At 40.0% G+C, this 18,458-nt stretch overlaps 1 long non-coding RNA gene across 7 annotated transcripts in view; it reads left to right on the top strand.

Annotated features, from left to right (window-relative positions):
• LOC140685736 (uncharacterized) overlaps nt 1-18,458 on the top strand; it is a 173,311-nt gene that overhangs the window by 130,916 nt on the left and 23,937 nt on the right. For 5 of the 7 annotated variants that reach the window (XR_012059099.1, XR_012059098.1, XR_012059101.1 and 2 more), the window contains exon 1: nt 3,547-3,736. The exons of the other annotated variants lie outside the window; for them this stretch is intronic. This is a non-coding gene — a long non-coding RNA (uncharacterized lncRNA). Of the gene's footprint in view, nt 1-3,546; nt 3,737-18,458 lie in introns of those variants that run through there. 7 annotated transcript variants of the gene reach the window in all.

The following is an 18,458-nucleotide window of genomic DNA, read 5'->3' as shown; positions in this document are numbered from 1 at the left end:
TAGTGCCAACTAAGGGCCAGGGCTGTTCTAGGTGCTTTATATTTAACAGCCCGTACAGTCCTCAGGGCAACCTGTGAGGCAGGTACCCCGTGATCCCTATTTTCCAGATGAAGCAACTGAGGCTCAGAGGATGTTTCTTCCCTAAAGCACATGACTGCCAAGGGCTGAACAGTGACTCCAGGCAACCAGACACCACTTCCCATATCTTGTAACAACACACTATTTTTTTTAAATTGAAGTAAAGTCAGTTTATAAGATTGTGTCAATTTCTGGTGTACAGCATAATGTTTCAGTCATACATATACATACATACACATACATACATATATTCCTTTTCACATTCTTCTTCATTATAGGTTACTACAAGATATTGAATATAGTTCCCTGTCCTGTACAGAAGAAACTTGCTGTGTATCTATTTTATATATAGTAGTGTGTATCTGCAAATCTCGAACTCCCAATTTATCCCTTCCCACCCTCTTTCCCCGCTGGTAGCCATAAGAACACTATTACATCAGACTTTAAAAACATAGTTAAGGGGCCACATTTTCTGTACTGATGTTTGGCACTGGAGTACAGGTTGAGGTGGAAGATGACATACAAAGTATTAGGGTTGTTCAGGATTCACTTAAAATACAGAAATTCTTCTTCAGATTTCTTATCAATGAAAACTATTATATTATTTCATATGACTCTGTCACTGGGGAGAGGAAAAATTTTCAGTCATTTTCCCAGCCCCATGAACAGTTTAGATAGGTAAAAACGTCAGCACAGAACAACACCAATTATTATTTTTAACTTTTTATTTTGAAATAAGCTTAGACTTACAGAAGACTTCCAAAAACAGTCCAGAGATGTTCATATATCTTTCACCCAACTTCCCCTAATGCTGACATCTTACAAGACCATGAGACAACGATCAAAATAAGAAATTGCCATTGATATAATACTATTAATTGAACTGCAGACTTTATTCAGATTTCATCATTCTCCCCATTAATGTCCCTTCTCCGGTCCAGGGATCTCATTGCAATTTAGTCTCTAACCGTTCTGACCGTCCATTAGCCTTTCCTTGTCTTCCATGACTGATACTTTTCAAGAGTCTGACCACATATTTTATAGAATGTTGCTCACTTTGGCTTTGTCTGATGTTTTTTCACAGTTAGGTTGCAATTATGCGCTTTGGGAAGGATATGTTAGGGGCTATGTACCCTTCTCAGTGTATCACATAGGTGGATATGTGATCCAGTATACCTTTTTTTTCTTTTTTAATGCTCCAAAAAGGCAGCTTTCATGCATGCTCTTGGAGAAACACGGAAGTACATGGTAGAGCGCTCTATGTTTAGAAGCATTTCGGCTCCAGGAAGGCAGGGTTGTGGAATTCATTCTGGGCTGGTAGGCCAGCATACTTTATTGCAAGTGATGTTAATCTTGATCACTTGGTTAAGGTGGTGTCTGCCCTACTTTATGATGCAGTCACTATTTTTCCTGTTGTAGTTAATAAATAATTTTTGGATAATATTTTGAGACTATGCAAATATCCTGTTTCTCTTCAAGCTTTTATCCACTAGTTTGAGTGAGTATTCATCGGTAGATCTTGCCTGCAGCAATTATTATGGTAGTCTTCTAATAGTGATCTTCTATTTCCCTTTTTCTTTCTATTTTTCTTTGTTTTTTTTGTTTTTTGGGGGGGAGGTAATTTTATTTGGTTTATATATTTATTTAATGGAAGTACTGGGGATTGAACCCATGACCTCGTGTATGCTAAACATACACTTTACCACTGAGCTATACCCTCCCCCATTTCTATCTTTCTTAATTGAAATTATTCTGTGAGGAAGAGTTGTTTGTTTGTTTGTTTATATCATTATGGACTTGTGGATATTTGTTTATTCTCTGGGTTATGTACAACCCCATGCTATCATTATTTTGTTATAAAAGTTGATCTAGCTTTGACTACTGGTAGCTCTTTTAGATTGGATCCTGTGTTCTTTTGACATATCCACAATTTGTTTTTGAGTACTTCCTATTTTCTGGCAACAAAAGATACTTCTTCTAACTGTTTTTTTTTTTCAATTAGTAGACTTTATTTTTTAGAGTGGTTTTAGGTTTGCTAAAAAAGTGAGCAAAAAGTACAGAGAGTTCCTATATACCTGTCTGTTTCCCCTATTATTATCTTGCATTGATATGGTATATTTGTTATAATTGATGAACCAATACTGATATAGTATTATTAACTAAAGTCTATAGTTTAAGTTAGGGCTCACTCTTTGTGTTGTGTAGTTCCATGGGCTTGACAAATGGATAATGTCACATGTCTACAGTTACAATAGCATACAGAAGAGTTTCACTGCCATAAAAATTCCTGTGCTCCACCTATTTGTCCTCTTTCCCCCCAGCCTAAACTGCTGGCAACCACTGATCTTTTGGCTGTTTCTATAGATTTGTCTTCTCCAGGATGTCATATAGTTGGAATCATACAGTCCGATGTGTCTTCTTTCACTTAGCAATAGGCACTTAAGTTTCTTCCTTGTCTTTCCATGGCTTCATAGCTCACTTCTTATTATTGCTGTATAATATTTCATCATATGGATGTACCACAATTTATTTATCCATTCACCTACAGAAGGACATCTTGGGTGCTTCCAAGTTTTGTCAATTACGAATAAAGCTGTTATAAACATTTATGTGCAGGTTTTTATAGGACATAAGTTTTCAACTCATTTGGGTAAATACCTAGGAGAGTGATTGTTGGATCATATGGTGAGACTATGTTTAACTTTGTAAGAAACTGCCAAATTCTCTCCCAAAGTGGCTGTAACATTTTTGCATTCTCATCAGCAGTGAATTCTTGTTGTTTCATATCCTTCAGCATTTGGTGTTGTCAGTATTTTGGATTTTATCCATCCTAGTAGTTATGTACCAACTATGTTGTTTAACTGGTCAAATCCAATAAGAAGGTGCTATCTGAAATGTTTGATAAAGGATGTGATTTGAGAATCAGATTTCTTGGAATTGGGAAAGAAGCCAAAGCAGAAGCTAGGTTGAAAAAAAGAAGAGGGACAAATCTCACCCCAGGATGGCAAAATCTACCTGAAAGCACAAATAAAACTTAGTTCCCAAGTCTACTGTCAAACTGAGGAAAGGAAGTGCATCAATATTTTTTAGTATCTGGATGTCTCCTGTCTTAGTATCTTATTTTTGGTTATCTGGAATTCTTCTTCAAGTGCATTTTTCAGAAAAGATAAGTGGGTGGTATATTTTCTGATCCCATGCATATTGGGGGTGCCCTCAGGCATAGAAGACAAGGATGTTGGAGTGATGGAACAACTGTATGCTCTTCTGCTCAGCGTCCTGTTTATTTTTGAAAGGTGTATTTACTTCTTCAACTCATGTAGTTTGGGTGCAATTATTACTTCAGAGTAGGTACATTGTGATACTCTGTCCATAATGACTTTTGCAACAGTGGACATGTAATCCAAATATGGCCAATCAGAGCCCTTGAATTAAATTACTTGTATGGATTGTAAGCTGTAGGGATGCAGAGTTGCGCTGCCAGTGGCCATCCTCCCATCATGCAAACAGAATTCATCTATCTAGAGGGAATAAGGCTGATGAAACAAAATGAAATGAACAAATAAACAGAAACAAGCAGATCTCTGAGATGAAGAGAAAGAGAGAGAGAGAAAGCATGAGCGCTGGAGGGGAGAGAAGGAGGAAGTAAGAGTCGGTCAAGGTGAATTGTTTGAGATCTTTGATCAGTTGTGCTGGAAGTCTTACTCCTGGGCCTTCCAGTCATACAAGTCTAGAAATTTCCTTTGTTTTTCTTAAGATACTTTGAGTTGGTTTTCTTTCCTTTACAACTGGAAAAAGTAACTATATCAGAGAAATGCAAATCAAAACTACAATGAAGTATCACCTCATACCCAGTCAGCCTGGCCATCATTAAAAAGTCCATAAACGATCAATGCTGGAGAGGCTGTGGAGAAAAGGGACCCTCCTACACTGCTGGTGGGAATGTAAATTGGTGCAGCCATTATGGAAAACAGTATGGAGATTCCTTAAAAACTAAAAATAGAGTTACCATATGATCTAGCAATCCCACTCCTGGGCATATATCCAGAGAAATTCTAACTCAAAAAGATATATTCACCCCAATGTTCATAGCAGCACTATTTACAATAGCTAAGACATGGAAGCAATCTAAATCTTCATTGACAGATGACTGGATAAAGAAGTTGTGGTGTATATATATGTACAATGAAATATTACTCAGCCATAATACTGAATGAAATAATGTCATTTGCAGCAACGTGGATAGACCTAGAGATTAGCATAGTAAGTGAAGTAAGTCAGAAATAGAAAGACAGATATGGTATTACTTATATGTGGAACCTAAAAAAAAGATACAAATGAATTTACTTACAAAAAAGAAAGAAGTTCACTGACATAGAAAACAAACCTATGGTTATCAAAGGGGAAAGGGAGGGTGAGAGACAAATTAGGAGTTTGAGATTAGCAGATATTAACTATTATACATAAAATAGATAAACAACAAGTTTCTACTGTATAGCACAGAGAACTACATTCAATATCTTGTAATAACCTATAATGAAAAAGAATATGAAAAAGAATATATATATAATATGTATGTATAACTGAATCATTATGCTGTACACCAGAAACTAACACAACATTGTAAGTCAATTATGCTTCGATTAAAAAAAAAAACCCGAGAAAGAAATAAAATACATCAAAATATTTTTAAAAAATTAAATATAGAATTGCTATTAGGAATAGGCAATTGCTAGAAACAAACTCTACAAGTGAAGATTTGGTTGAGTCTAAGGGTAGCACAGGATGGAGAGGACCCCCATACCAAGGGCAGCAAAATCGACAATCTTTGTTATGCTGATCTGAAACATATGTTTAAAGGATCACCTTTTCCTTCTTTGAACCCAGACCATGTGCCTGCTGAGACTGGAGTTTTAGAGGAGTTGTCAAAACTTCAGGATGTTGTTTGCTTCTTGTATTTCTTTCAAGAAAAGAAAAAGCTTCAGTGTAAATTGGTCCCTGTGAAAGCAGGAAGGAAATAGTGTATAACTTTGTTAAGAGATGCCGTTCCTCCATTAGGATGTGGGCAGTACTCTAAGACCACTGTGGGTCAGATAATCATGCACCTCATGGAACTACAAAAGCCAAAATCCCTGCTCTAAGTTGGAGGTAATGTGGGCAGAAGTTAAGAGGTGGGAGACAACACTGGGGATATGATTGGGACTCAGGAGGAATCTGAGAAATCCAGAAGCCTGATCCTTTAAGCCCTTTCCAAATTATGCTGCTCAGCCCTGGCTGGTGGTGAAGGTAACAATTCATTCCCTAGCAAACAGCCAATCAGTGGTCTCAGCCTGGGTACAGTCCTGATTAGTTCTGCCTCAGCACCTCAGCCTGAGTCATTTAGGACTCATTTAGCTGAGGGCTAAGACTGGCTGTTAAGGGACAGATATGCCAAAGAGTCTGGTCTATAATCAAGGACAAGACAAGACGAGATTTCTGATTTTCACCTACAGAACTAGACTCAACCCGTAGATGGCTAGGGTTTTAAAAGTACTGAATTGCCAGAGAAGTAACAACCCCAAAGAATTTGGGATTGTTAGGTTTCTAAGGCAATCCCCAGGATTAATAATAATGGTCCTTGTAATAATGCCAAATGTAAGAGGGATACTAAGGGGCAGGACCTCCAGAAGGATTTTCCCCTGCATTTATTTTAGGCATAGTCTTGGAGAATAATGAACTTGGGCGATCAGTGCACAGGGCAAAGGGTGGGGTTGTCAGATCAGTTTCACTGTCAAAACGTAAATTCTTGCCATGTTATTCTGTAGGGTCGGTCTGGTACATGCTTTGGCAGATGTCATGCCACCTTTTCTAGATGGAGTTTCTAGATGGAGTCTCTAGATGGAGTATCAATTTTCCCCTCCTCTACTGTGTTGGAAGCTTAGGGGACCATTACATTGATCATTTAAACTACAGGTTGTTGAATCAAGAGAAGCCATGTCTGGATGTCAGAGCTGTGTACATTACCCAGAGGTCCTGGACACAATCATGGGATGGTAACCAGATGTGATTCTGCACTGTCTCTCTTCGGAATAAGTGTGATTTTTAGTTATACATTAAGTGGACAAACATTAGGTGGAGGACTTTTGAAATTGTATGAGTTTGTGTTAAGTAGGCATGGGGGAAATGTGGTTTGCTCTTATTGTCTGCTTACTCTTTTCTTCTGTGAAGGAATTGCTTCCCTCCCATCTCATTAGGTTCTTGTGAGCCTGTTAATTACAGTGTATCTATCCCCTGGCTGCAGGAGCAGGGAGTGACCCAAGCCTGACCATTAACAGACCAGCCTCTCATCCACGGTGATTAGACATGATCTGAGTACAAGCAGCCAAAGCATTTTCATGAGATTTAAAATCTCATAGATGCAGGGAGTCTGTCTTTCATTTGAATCATGAGCTAAAACAGTGGGGCATGGAATTTTCTTGGGGGGGGAGCTATGTTTCCTGGGATAAGGAAGGAGTGTACTTACAGTGGGAGAAGATGAGGTCAATATAGAAAAAAAATCAGAGACAGGATGAAGCAAGAGTTGGTGGGGTTGATGGTGGGGAGGAAGAGACAGGGGAACAGTGGTAAATTTGAGCCCCTAGGTTTACCTGTACCTAAAGTTACCTTGGAAGTTTTGTGAGCCAATATATTAATTTATTTCCCCATAAGCTAGTTTGAACTGGGTTTCCTCTCAATTGTAACTACAAGTGTTGTGAAAGCTGAGTATAAAAGCTTGAATTATAAATTTTGCCCCTCAAAATTCTGTACACTCTGCTTAATTTCCTTCCAACACTTAATAATATAAAGGAGAAATTTGAGATCAGCCCGACTCCCCCCACCTTTATTATGCAATTTATTATTCCTGTCTAAATGCTTAAAGAGTTTTTTCTTTATATGTATATATTTTTTTCCCTCTGAAACATTGTGGGCTCCTAACAGAATAATTGAGGCTTTTTCCAGTTTGTGGGGTTTTTTTTTCAATTATGTCATTGATTATAATTTCCATTCCACTTGCTTTGGTTCCTTTTACCTATAATTCATAGGTTGGATGTTTATAAATTGGGGAAAGTGGGAAATAATATACCAACAGCCTCTGAAAGCAGCAGCTAGCCAATAAAGGTCAGCTATTCAGTTTCTTGGTTGGGTCAGATCTTGCATTCTTATTCCAGGGAGCCATACAGTTTGGGAGAAATTAATGGTCTTTGTACCTTTTTTCAGGTGGGCAGTCTTTCTATTCAGACAGCATAACACAAGGGTTTACCAATTGCACTCTTTAGCACATTTCCATCAACATGGGGATTAATGAAAATGTCAGTCTTTTATCCCTGCCCCTTCTGATTCATGGATATTTTAAGGGAAATTTTAGAGAGATCGTGTCAGATGCCATTTAAAGCTGGAAGTCTTTTCTGTTGACTTAAGAGCCAGCTTCTATCATGTACTTGGAGTTTTCAACATTGACTTAATTAATTAATTCAGTTCTCAAACCAGCATTATTGAGCAACTTTTATGTGCCAGACCCCATGGTTGGCTAGGCTATAAAGTTGAATAAGATGCTGTTTTAATTCTTAAGGACCTAGCAATCTAGTGGGTAGGTAGATATATAAAACAACCAAGTACAAATGAATGGTAAGCCTGTGATACACACAGTGCTCTGGGAGCTATTTGGGGAAGGCTTCACAGGGGAGGTGACAGACATTTGTATCCAGCTTTGTAGAATCAGTAGGAGCTCACTAAAGAAATGGAGAAGACGCATTGCTGTGTTATTCTGTTATCATTGTCCTTTTAATGGGGTGTGATGGGGGCCCTGCCTGCATATTGATATTTATTTTCGAAATTTCACTCCACTGCTTTTAAATTTCGCAAGTATTTTCTTATGACTGACAGATCTGCTTGCTACACACAGTGTATGGGTTTAGATGGGCAGCTTTGTCCCTCTTCTTATCAATTTAATTTCTCTTCCTCTCTACCCACTGGGTTTGGGGATGCTGTGGTCTTACACATTTTAATTGCATATCTATTACAAAATGTATTTATGTAACTTTGAAGAAAAGCAATGGTTTATATTACCAGAGCATGTGAGAGTTTAAAGGGACAATCTAGTCTAAGCTCCTCATCTCTACTTCCACTTTCTAGTTGTTAGGGTCGTATAGCTAAGTAGGACCGGAGCAGGCGTAATAATCGTGATGATGAGACGGAAGAGCACTGGCAGTTTTCACAAACATCGTTGCATTTAATGCTTGCGAAGATCCTCTGAGCCTTGTATTATTATTACACCCTGTTTACCAGTGAGGATATTAAACTTAGCAATACCAAGGTATTTGTTTTAAAATGTTATATTAAATCTCTGGACTTTCAGCTCAGTACTTTCCCTATTCCTCAATGAAACCTCATTGGTTTTTGGTTGTTTAATTGAATTCTAATTAAAAATACTTTTCACACTAGAATCTAGGATTATCTTTTTAAAAAAATATACATACAAGATGTGTAAGTGGTATTTACCCCATTATCTGAGTTCCTCTATTTCTTATAGCCTGTATCACAAGTGATATTTCCCGTGCGCCTTGATGTTGCACTGCTTTGTATTATTGTCTAGTTTGTGTTTATATGATTTGTGTTGTCTGAGCAAAGAGTCTTTTCCCTGCTCAAAATCTAGTAAATTTCTTTTGCACCCCCTTCTTGTGACTTCTCTTAAGTTCACCAACTGTCAGCTCTTTTCCCTCCTCTCAGTGGCAGACTGCCAGATTGCATAAATCATGCCTTTGGCTATTCTTGTCAGCCACTGCAGTAGAATTTTTGCGAAAATCTTGTAAACAGTACATTGCAATGTCAGTGGCCTCTGCTACTAACGCCTTCCTCCCCTTCCTTTTCAGATGATGCTCTGTCCCCTTGCTTTACAGGGTGGACCATTTCACCTTTCTTTCATGTGTAGCTAGCTAGGGTTTAGTAGTCATTCCTGAACTTTTCACAAAGGCATTTCTCCTCTTGTTCCCCAAACCCCTTGCTCTTTTTGTTTCCATTAGGATCTCTAATGGGAGCATTGTAATATTGAACACCGGTCAGGGCAGAATCCTGTTTTCTCATCCTTACCCTGCCACTCTCTGGTTGGGTCACCTGGGGGCAAACTTTTCCAACCTCACCCATCGAATGGGATCACCTTGTCCATAAGTACTGGCATAATTGAGAAGATGGAATTAGATGAGAAAGTAAAGTGCTTAGAATGGTGCCAGATACATACTGTTTACTGAAAAAAAAAAGTTCATTTCCACTTTTGTTGTTTCTGTAAATAATACTCTGGCCGAAGTTTCTTTTTGTTGTCAAGCTAACCATTTAGTCATATATCACAAACTCACCAATGCCATCTCTCTTTTAAAACATTTTAAGTCAGCTGTTTTCTTTTTACCTAAATTGACTTCGTATCTTGACCTAACTCTCTTTTTAATCATTTTGCCTCATTCCTCACCTAAGAGTTTTAGTGCCTACTACTCTCTGGCATTTTTAGATTGGAGCAAATGGTCCCTTCGGGTCATTCCTCTGACATTTTCATCTGCGTCCTATTCCTGCAGTGGTTTACTAACTCCACATGTGATCTGATAAACCGGTTCCCAAAACGTCAATTTTGAGACAGTTGGAAAAACTGCTATCTATCACCTTACAGTGATATGTTCTGGCAGTTCTATTGGCTCCTTACCCATTTTTTCCCCAAGCTCTTAGAAAATGCATTCACATAAATATTCTTCAATTCTGTATTATTTATATTAATTTCACAGTCTGTGATTGATTATTTTCAATACTTTCTAGTTGAAGGGCAGTTAAGATTCTCTTCCAATTTTAATGCTTCTTTTTATATTCAAGAAATTCACCATTTAACAAATAGAACAACAACCATAAATGCTAGGATACAGGGAGCAAAGATAAACATCCTTCAAGGAACTCATAATAAGTAAGTTGTCCCCTCCTTATTTCTTTAAAAGATATTCATGTCCTTTTATGTTTATAATCACTGAACTTTGCTTCTTACATAAATAAGTATATAGTCCTCCATCCTTGGAATAATTCTCACCATCAGGATTATCCTAAGGCTTATATTAAGGTGAAAAAGAATTAGATGGTTCCCCAAAGAAGTAGTTTGTGGTTTGGGTATAATTTGCTTAGTGTTTGCATATGCTTATTTTGAAGACTTCCTATTTTAAGTTAAAATACTCAGGCTATAAATGAGAGTAGACCACTTGCTTCAAGTTTGGCTGCCATAATTGATATAGATTGCCTATTCCAGAAACAGACAGCCAGAAGTGAGTCAACAGTTAAATGAAACAGAGAAGAGAAAAAAGAAGTTTCAAGAAATCTTCTAAGACAGTAATAGCCCCCTTCTGGAATTTTCCTCCCTGCTGCAAGAGCTTTTGCAGTTAATTACAGTACAGTGTGACCAGAGGGAGCTCTTGATCTGCATGGGCGAGTTGACAGTTACTCCAAGTCTGCCCCATGCCCAGCTATTTCCTTTACTGGCCTTGAGTCTGAGTATGGGAGACCCCCTGTCAAAATAGAAATGTTTAGACGCAGAATTTTACTGCTGACAAGGATCTTACAGTTCATTATACCACAGAGGTTTCTAAGCCTTTTCAACTGAGAGAACTTTTTCAACATCAACATTTCTTGGATTCCCATTCAGTAGCACTTAAACTTGTAGTATTGATGGATTGAGAAGGTATATAATGACAGTATGCCTCTGTGAATTCAATAATCATTTACATGAATTTAAACTTTGTTAATCAGAACAGCAATTACATATATTTGAAACAATACCTATATGAGTGAAACATATCATTTGTTTCATCTATAGCCTGCTAAGTATGCACATGGATTTGGAGATCCCATGAATTTGGAGACTCCCAGGGACCTGCACCTTGGGAACCATTGATCAAATCTAATCTGTTTTAATGGAGGAATGTAAATGTGGTTTACAGCTATTAAATGACTTTCCAAGGACACATCTAGCTAGTGGCAGAGTCCAGTTCATTGACACATTTTCCACTGTACCACAGCTGTCTGAAGTTATTATTCATCCAGATCAGCAGAGAGAAGTATCATTAAGTGAACCAGCTCAGAGGAAACTATGATTGTGTACCACACACAGGAGGAGATGCTCTTGTGTTTGACAATGACAACAAGAACAGCGACCACAAAACACCTTTCAGTTAATTACATTGTGTGTAGAATTCTTGTATAACTTGTCCCACTTGACAATTTCCTATTTCTTGAGGATTGCAGGGAAGTAGAGACCTGTGTCAGGTACTTATAAACTATAGAGTAAATCTGGAAAATAATGAATTTCTGGCCACACACACAAAACAACTGAGAACAAAATTAAAACCTTAACTATTATGGATTTTGGCAATGAACAGGCACAAAAGTCAGCAAGAATGGACATCCTCAACTTCTGCCAAGTCGGGAGAAGCAGTTCTGGCTGCTGAGTTGAGAAGAGAAATGAGAATATCACCAGCCAAATAATACATTATACTATTGGCAGACGCAGGAGGAGGAGTGTGTCAGAGATATTAAAAAGCCATTCAGCGTTAGAATGACTCGATTCAGCTGGGAAAAGATGAAAAGAAGAATTTATTTCTTGGATATTTGTTAGTGTTTAGATACAAGAGGGTGTATCAAGAGTAGCCAAGTCTTCAGCCCAAGGTTTCTCTGAGTGACTGATATGAGGTAAAAGACGCTGGGCTGAACACAGTTCAAATCCATGCTCTCCCTGGATGACCCATTTCTGCCAATACTGTGTTGGCTGAGAAAACGTCAGGGGTTTACTAGATTAGCTCTAGGCCTCTTTCGGTCTGGATGAACCTTGGGAGTCTGAGTTGATTCTGATTCCTGTGAAAATTTGGGTCATTTGGGGGTAGATCTTGCATGGTCCAATCATATCTTTTGCGTGGACATAGTAAAACGAGGGTTCATTCAGTTAGGTGTGATTGTGCCCCAAGACGGTCAAGTCTACTTTTCTAGATGCTATTATGTGTACCTATTTTCCGTAGGTAGAGGGTCTATCTTATGAGCCAGGTTTGCCATCTTCATTCCAACCAAATGATTTAAAACTATGCGTTTCAAAAGGAATCTTAGGGAGGACTGGGCTGAATGTAAGCAAAACCACCCTCACCACTGGAAGCTGTAACTCAGCCAGTATCGTCTTTGAGGGGCAGCACATCTGAATCTCAGAGAAGCAAAGAGTAGATATAATTGGTGTTGACAGAATAGTTGTACAAACAAATCATGATTAATTCTGTAACCCCTGCAGCTTGATGTAATAAAACTGGGGTCCAGGGAGTGTTGCTTTGTCTCAGTGTTCCCTACCCTCTCAGTCCCAAGACTCTGAGTGTGGGAGGTGGGGAACGGTGTTTGCCATGGAGCAGAATCCTTTTTCTTCCCCTTAACTCTCCTGTTAGAGCTGCAGTGCTGGCAGCGGTCCTGAGACAGGCTCTGAAAAGTGGGCTGGTTAGCAGGAGCGTTTTCACTGCAGGCAGATTTGGTTGCCTTGGTGAAGTCCCCACGCATCTGAAGAGTGGCTCATCTGTTTCCGGCTGGGGATCACTTGTACTCACCCAGGCACCCGCGAGAAACCCAGCAGACTGGTGAGCTGGTGCCGGCTGCACCAGGAACCTTTAAGAATCAGCAAACGAAATCGACAATTGCATTCACTGCATTTCCAAGAGGACTAATTCTTGGAGGAAAAGCAGTCAGAGAAGTGTTTGCACTGTCGGGGGCCTAGGGCAGGGATGGCAAGATGAGAAGGAGGAGGGAAAAGAGAGAGAAGAACAAAGAGGAGAGGGGGTGAGTGGAGGGAAGCCCTATGAGAGATGCTTAGCAATTGCCTTGGGTGGAGAGTTGTCTAAGAAAGATTTTTAAGGACGCAGCCTTTATGATATGCTTGTAAAACCTCTCACCCTGCTCCTTTACGAAAATCACAGCCAACATCTACATTCTACTCTTTCCAGTGTGGGAATCGGTACCCACCTTCAGCTATTGAGCTGTTGTAGTGTGGCCGGTCCGAGGTGAGATGTGCAGTCAGTGTAACACACACACTGGATTTTGACGACTTAGTGTGAAAAAAAGAATGTAAAATACCTATTCCACTGATAACTTTTTACACTGAATACTTGTTGAAATGATAATATTTTTAATATATTGGGTTAAAGTATATCATTAAAATGAATTTTACCTGTTTCCCTTTACTTTTTAAAAAAAGTGGCTATTCGAACATTTAAAATAGAATGTGGCTCACAATTTCTATTGGATAGCAGTAATCTACATGATCCTTCAGAGCTTCTGGAGTTGCATTAGTGTTTATTTTGGGTTGGAACTGGTGGTGCTGCAGGGCTGTACAAGCAAACACTCACACCCATGCCTGTTGATGGAAGGGAGGGCCAGATGTGATCTGTCTCAGGCTCCAAGAGCAGCATTTGTCAGCAATCTTGGGGAAGTATGTCTGCGTGCTGAGACCCGCAGACATTCAGAAAGATTCGGAGTCAGAGAAACATCCGGGAGAAATGGGGCCTGACTTAAATATATCAAAAAGAGACCAAGTTTTCCTACAAGAATAGAACTGGTGTTAACAGAGAAACCTCAGAAGACAAACATGGGAAACAGTGGGGCTGGGAGAGGATGCCACCTTCTCCGTAAGCGTGACCACCACGCATTCTGCCTCAGTAAGAGTGCCTGAAAGAGAGAAGAAAGAGGGGGAAAGAAAGGTAGAGGGAATGGAGAAGGAAGGAAATAGAACCAAACTGAGAAAAAAAGCCAGGCAAGGCAAGATATGGTTCACGTGGTTTCTAATAGAGTTTGAAACAGCTTGAGAAATGACTACTGAATGGAGCAGAAATCCTCTGTAAAATCACCACAAGCTAAAGAAAAACACAGGTTTCCTAAGTGTTCAGTAAGTAGCAATCCTGAGTCTATTTATTTGAGAAATGGCTATGAAGCTGCCCTAATTCTTGGTTAAGACAAGACTGAGAAAAAAGGAGTATTTGCATAAGTGATGAGGTGAAAGGACTCCTGGGGTCCTTAAGGTCTTAAATGCTTCCGTTAATGCCCTCTGCAGAAGGGCAGGGAGTCCCTGGCCACACCCCAGGGTGTTAGTCTGCAGCACTGTCTAAAACTCAGCTATCTGGAGCACGATTGGGCTCTTCAAGTAACCAGAATAGCAGGCTTCATTGCACTTTACAGCGAGAAGAGACGCTCACTCCAAAGAGTTAGTAGAAACACGTAAAACCCTTCACCAGAGTCCAGCCTATGCTCTGGCTCTGAACAAATTCAGTCCAATTTCTTATCTCATAACTTCTGTGTCTACGGAGCCGGGCAATGAAAATGAATGTTCTAAATAATGACCCGAAGTGCTGCGAGGGTCTGAAGTGCCTTACAAATCATCAGAGAAAGAGTAAATTATGTGCTGAACCTACCGACGCCAAAAAGTGAAGTAATAGTATATTTTCGAAATAGTCACTCTAGGAACTAAAACTGAAAACATAGTGGTGTTTAACCTCAATGTAATGAGAACATCTAAGGACCGAAAAGGCCCCAGTCTTAATGCTTTCCAGTTCATTGAGGGTTCTTTTGCATATTGGAAACGGGTGTGAAAAGCTTTTATGTGTTAGGGTTTCATTGAGGCAGAATTGTTAACACTACAATTGGTGGATCAGCTGTAATTGGTTTACCTAGAACTAGTTAGAAATGCAAATTCTCAGGACCCACCCTAGACCTGGTGAATCGCATCTTTAGGGGATTTCTAGGCCAACTGAAAGTTTGAGAAGCACTGGCCTAGGGGATTAATCTGTCTCTTGGAAAGGGAGGAACCCCCCTTCCTTGAACAGGGCATCTGGGGATCACAACTAATGCTTGTTTATGTTCTAGGCACTATGCTAAGAACTTTTTATGACTTATTTTAATCCTTCAGCAGTCCTAAGGAAGCAATATAAAAATCCCCTTTTACAGATAAGGAAACTGGGACATAAAAAAATTAAGCAGTTTGCCCAAACCCACAGGCACTAAGTAGTAGAACCAGGATTCACACCTAGGCTGCCACTCATTGGCTTCATAAATACAGGACATGATTCAGTCTTCCTGACTTCAGTTTTGGGCTGTCTACATGGTGGGCAGACAGGGTGTTCTGTGTGTCCTATCCCTGCGAATTTTCTTTATTCTTCCCAGAAAGCCCAGAATTTCCTGCTTGAAATTCCCGCAGAATCTAGACGGTGGAATGACTTCCCAAAGTCACTCAGTTAATGGGATGATCCTGGGTGGCATGTGGGCTTTCTGACCTTTCATCTCATGAGTTAAAACAAAAAAATACCAAAAAGCAAAACTGAGACCCAAAATACCATCTTTCAGATATCATATCTGTTTTAACATTTGGAGGTTGACTCTTATATGACTCAAGGTAGCTCAAGGAAAGGGGACTTACTTAAAAGTGCGGAGGGGAGGGAGTCAGTGACACGCCTCCTTCCACTCATCACAGTCTCTCTCGAGGGACACATTCTGTTCCTCTGTCCTCCCCATCTCTTTCCTGCAGGCAAGGCTCTCTCCGCTGCTCCTCTGCTTGCAGGGGAATGAAAATGGCCCCTCCAGCCCTGATTCAACAATATCCTTCAGTTTACACATCAGTGATCATGTGAGCAATTGTGGGTTTTGTGTCTATTATTTCTAATTTTCCTGTCAGAGAATTCTAAGTTATTAATTGGCCAAAGTCAAGTTGTTATTAAAAACAGGGCCAGGAAGGCCACTCACTTCAATAGGGTTGTGGGGGTAATTCCAAATAATGGAATCATACCCCAATAGTCTACTACAATTTTTTAAAATAAAAATGAGATCATACCTCTTGTAACTTTTTCTTTTAACTGAATACTTTGCTAACGTACTTCCCTGTCTATAAATGCCTCCTCAGTTCTAGTGACAATGCAGTGTACCCATTGTACGCATATCTCCTCAGTTCTAGTGACAATGCAGTGTACCCATTGTACGCATATCTCCTCAGTTCTAGTGACAATGCAGTGTATCCATTGTACGCACCTGCTTTCATTTGCTCAGCCATTTCCTGTTGCTGGGTGTGCTTTCCTCCAGGTATTTGCCAGTATAGTCAATGTGGTGATGAACTCTGTCATACATTTTTGTGCCCAGTCTTAATTAATTTTTTAGGGTAAATTCTTAAAAAGCAAAATTGCTAGGTTGAGAAGTGTGGACACTGTTAAGGCTTTAGAAACCATACCCAAGTTACCTTCTCAGAAAGCCATCCCAGTTTGTACTTCCACCAGCAAGGCAGCAAACCTTCCCACCACCTCACCAGCCCTGGGGACTATTCTTTATCTTTGCCAGTTTGATAGGCAAAAACTGAACACATTGTTCCCTAACCCTAACCCTGACCTAAGTTGAAGTGTGGGTAATTTTGAGTCTCCTCACAATTACTTCCCGGGTCTTTGAAATGATTCAGGATAGAAGACTCCCAAGATATCATGCTAAAGAGAGATTAGGCTCCTTGAGAATCAGGACATTTTGAGGAGTGCAGGCTGGTGGGCTCGGCTGCACAGCTCAGAGGCAGTAGCCTCTGTGGTTTAAGTCAACAAGGTTTCCCAAGCACCCCTCGTGACGAAGATGACCTGATGTGTTTACTAAAAATAGACATTCCCAGGCTCCATCTGAGACCCACTGATTCAGACTCTTCAGGTGAGGGTCTGATGATTCGACCTTCAGAGAGCTTTGGAAAACACAGGTTCAGAGGGTCTGTGGGAAGGCTTCTTGCAGCAGGTAGCTTTTAGGATGCCCATTCAGCCTACACAGTACCCACCAACACAACTCCCTACCCACAGTCAGGACCCTAGTACTCACAGCTGGGCGATGCCGCACCCGTGTCCATGGCCACAAAGGAAGCCAGGCTGTGCCAGTCAGTCAGACTCTCTCTCTGCACATTGAAAGTGGTATTTAGTGGTAGCCAGTCTGTCTCTAGAACCATAACATGGAATCTCAAGAACATGGGGAAGCTTTACTCTGCCATCTGGATGAAGAAGCAGTTAAAATGGTCCACAGGGAGACACAGGAATGAAACACAGGTTCCTTTTCGGTTTGCAGTTGCTTGATTTGCTTTCAATACCTTGTACCTCTACCGAAACACTCAGATATTAAAAAAAGATCATCTACATGTAACTGAAAACCTTCACATTGAACATGAATTGAAGTTAATGGGTCTTCTATTGTAAAAATGCAAATCCTTCTGGAAGGATGAAGGTAATCAAAAATTCATAGTTTAATGTAAATCACTTTAACCAGATTACTGCAAACTCTGGGAACAGGACTGTTATTCATAGGGCAAAGGGTGAGGAGCGGGCAACGAAGGTGATGTGGGGTAAGAGCAGTAGTTTTGGAGACCAACAAGGGAACATGGACACTGGATATGGTCATTTCTACGTGATGTTGACACGTTTTCTCCTTGTGCTAGCATGTGCGCAGGTATTTCCAATTTAGGACGATCTATCCCCCAGTGTGGGTGTCAGGTGGCATTTAGGCTCTGTGAGTTTCAGTTTTTGTTGCTGTAAATAATACCTGGTTAGGATTCTTGAACTGAAGCTTAAACATATGAGTGGGTTATTTGAAGACAACTCTGTGTGCTCAGTAGAGTTGATTTAGTGTTTAGTCAACTGGTCAACTCAGTGCACAACTACTTATGTTTAGCCCTTGTTCATCACACAAAAGGGGAAGACAGATTTTCCCTCCCTCACTCTTAGGGCTGGGTGCGATGCTCTTCTGGGTATTTTGATCCATTGTTCTCTTTTGTTCCTGATTAAAGGGCTTATGGACTTTTTCAGGAAGTTGTCTCAGTGTTCCATTATGATCACAATTTCTAGACTTTCCTACCAGGTCAGTAACTTGTTCAAAGATCACCTTCAGGTTCCTGAAATTTCTCTTTTGCTTTCTGAACATCTGGTCCTCGTTAATTCTCCTCTGTCCTGTTTCCCCCACTATTTTCCTACTTACTATTTCGTGTGTGGACTAGCTAGAAGGGAAGTTTCTTATTATCCTTATTGCTGATGAGGAGGGACATATCTGACTTCCCAGGAGCTCTTTAAGGTTCTTCATGCTGCTCTTCTTTGAAGAAAGCCCCAACACTTGGAAGAAGGTGAAACCACTGAACTTCAAAGGTGTTGGCAAATCGCTCAGGATCTGATGCACTCCTGCTTTTGACCTTTTATTGCCACATCAGTGATTCATTTTGTTGTTTTTTAAGGGCTTCCCTTCCTTTTCCAGGGAGGTAGTTTTGAATTTCACTCTGTGGTCCCCAGAAGGCTACATGTGTGAGTTTAGTCTAGGTTGTTTGATGCAATTACAAT

The sequence above is a fragment of the Vicugna pacos genome, chromosome 15 (assembly GCF_048564905.1).
Source record: "Vicugna pacos chromosome 15, VicPac4, whole genome shotgun sequence".
Taxonomy (NCBI): domain Eukaryota; kingdom Metazoa; phylum Chordata; class Mammalia; order Artiodactyla; family Camelidae; genus Vicugna; species Vicugna pacos.
Note: the sequence above shows the minus strand (reverse complement) of the source record. Positions and strands in the feature narration are given on the sequence as shown.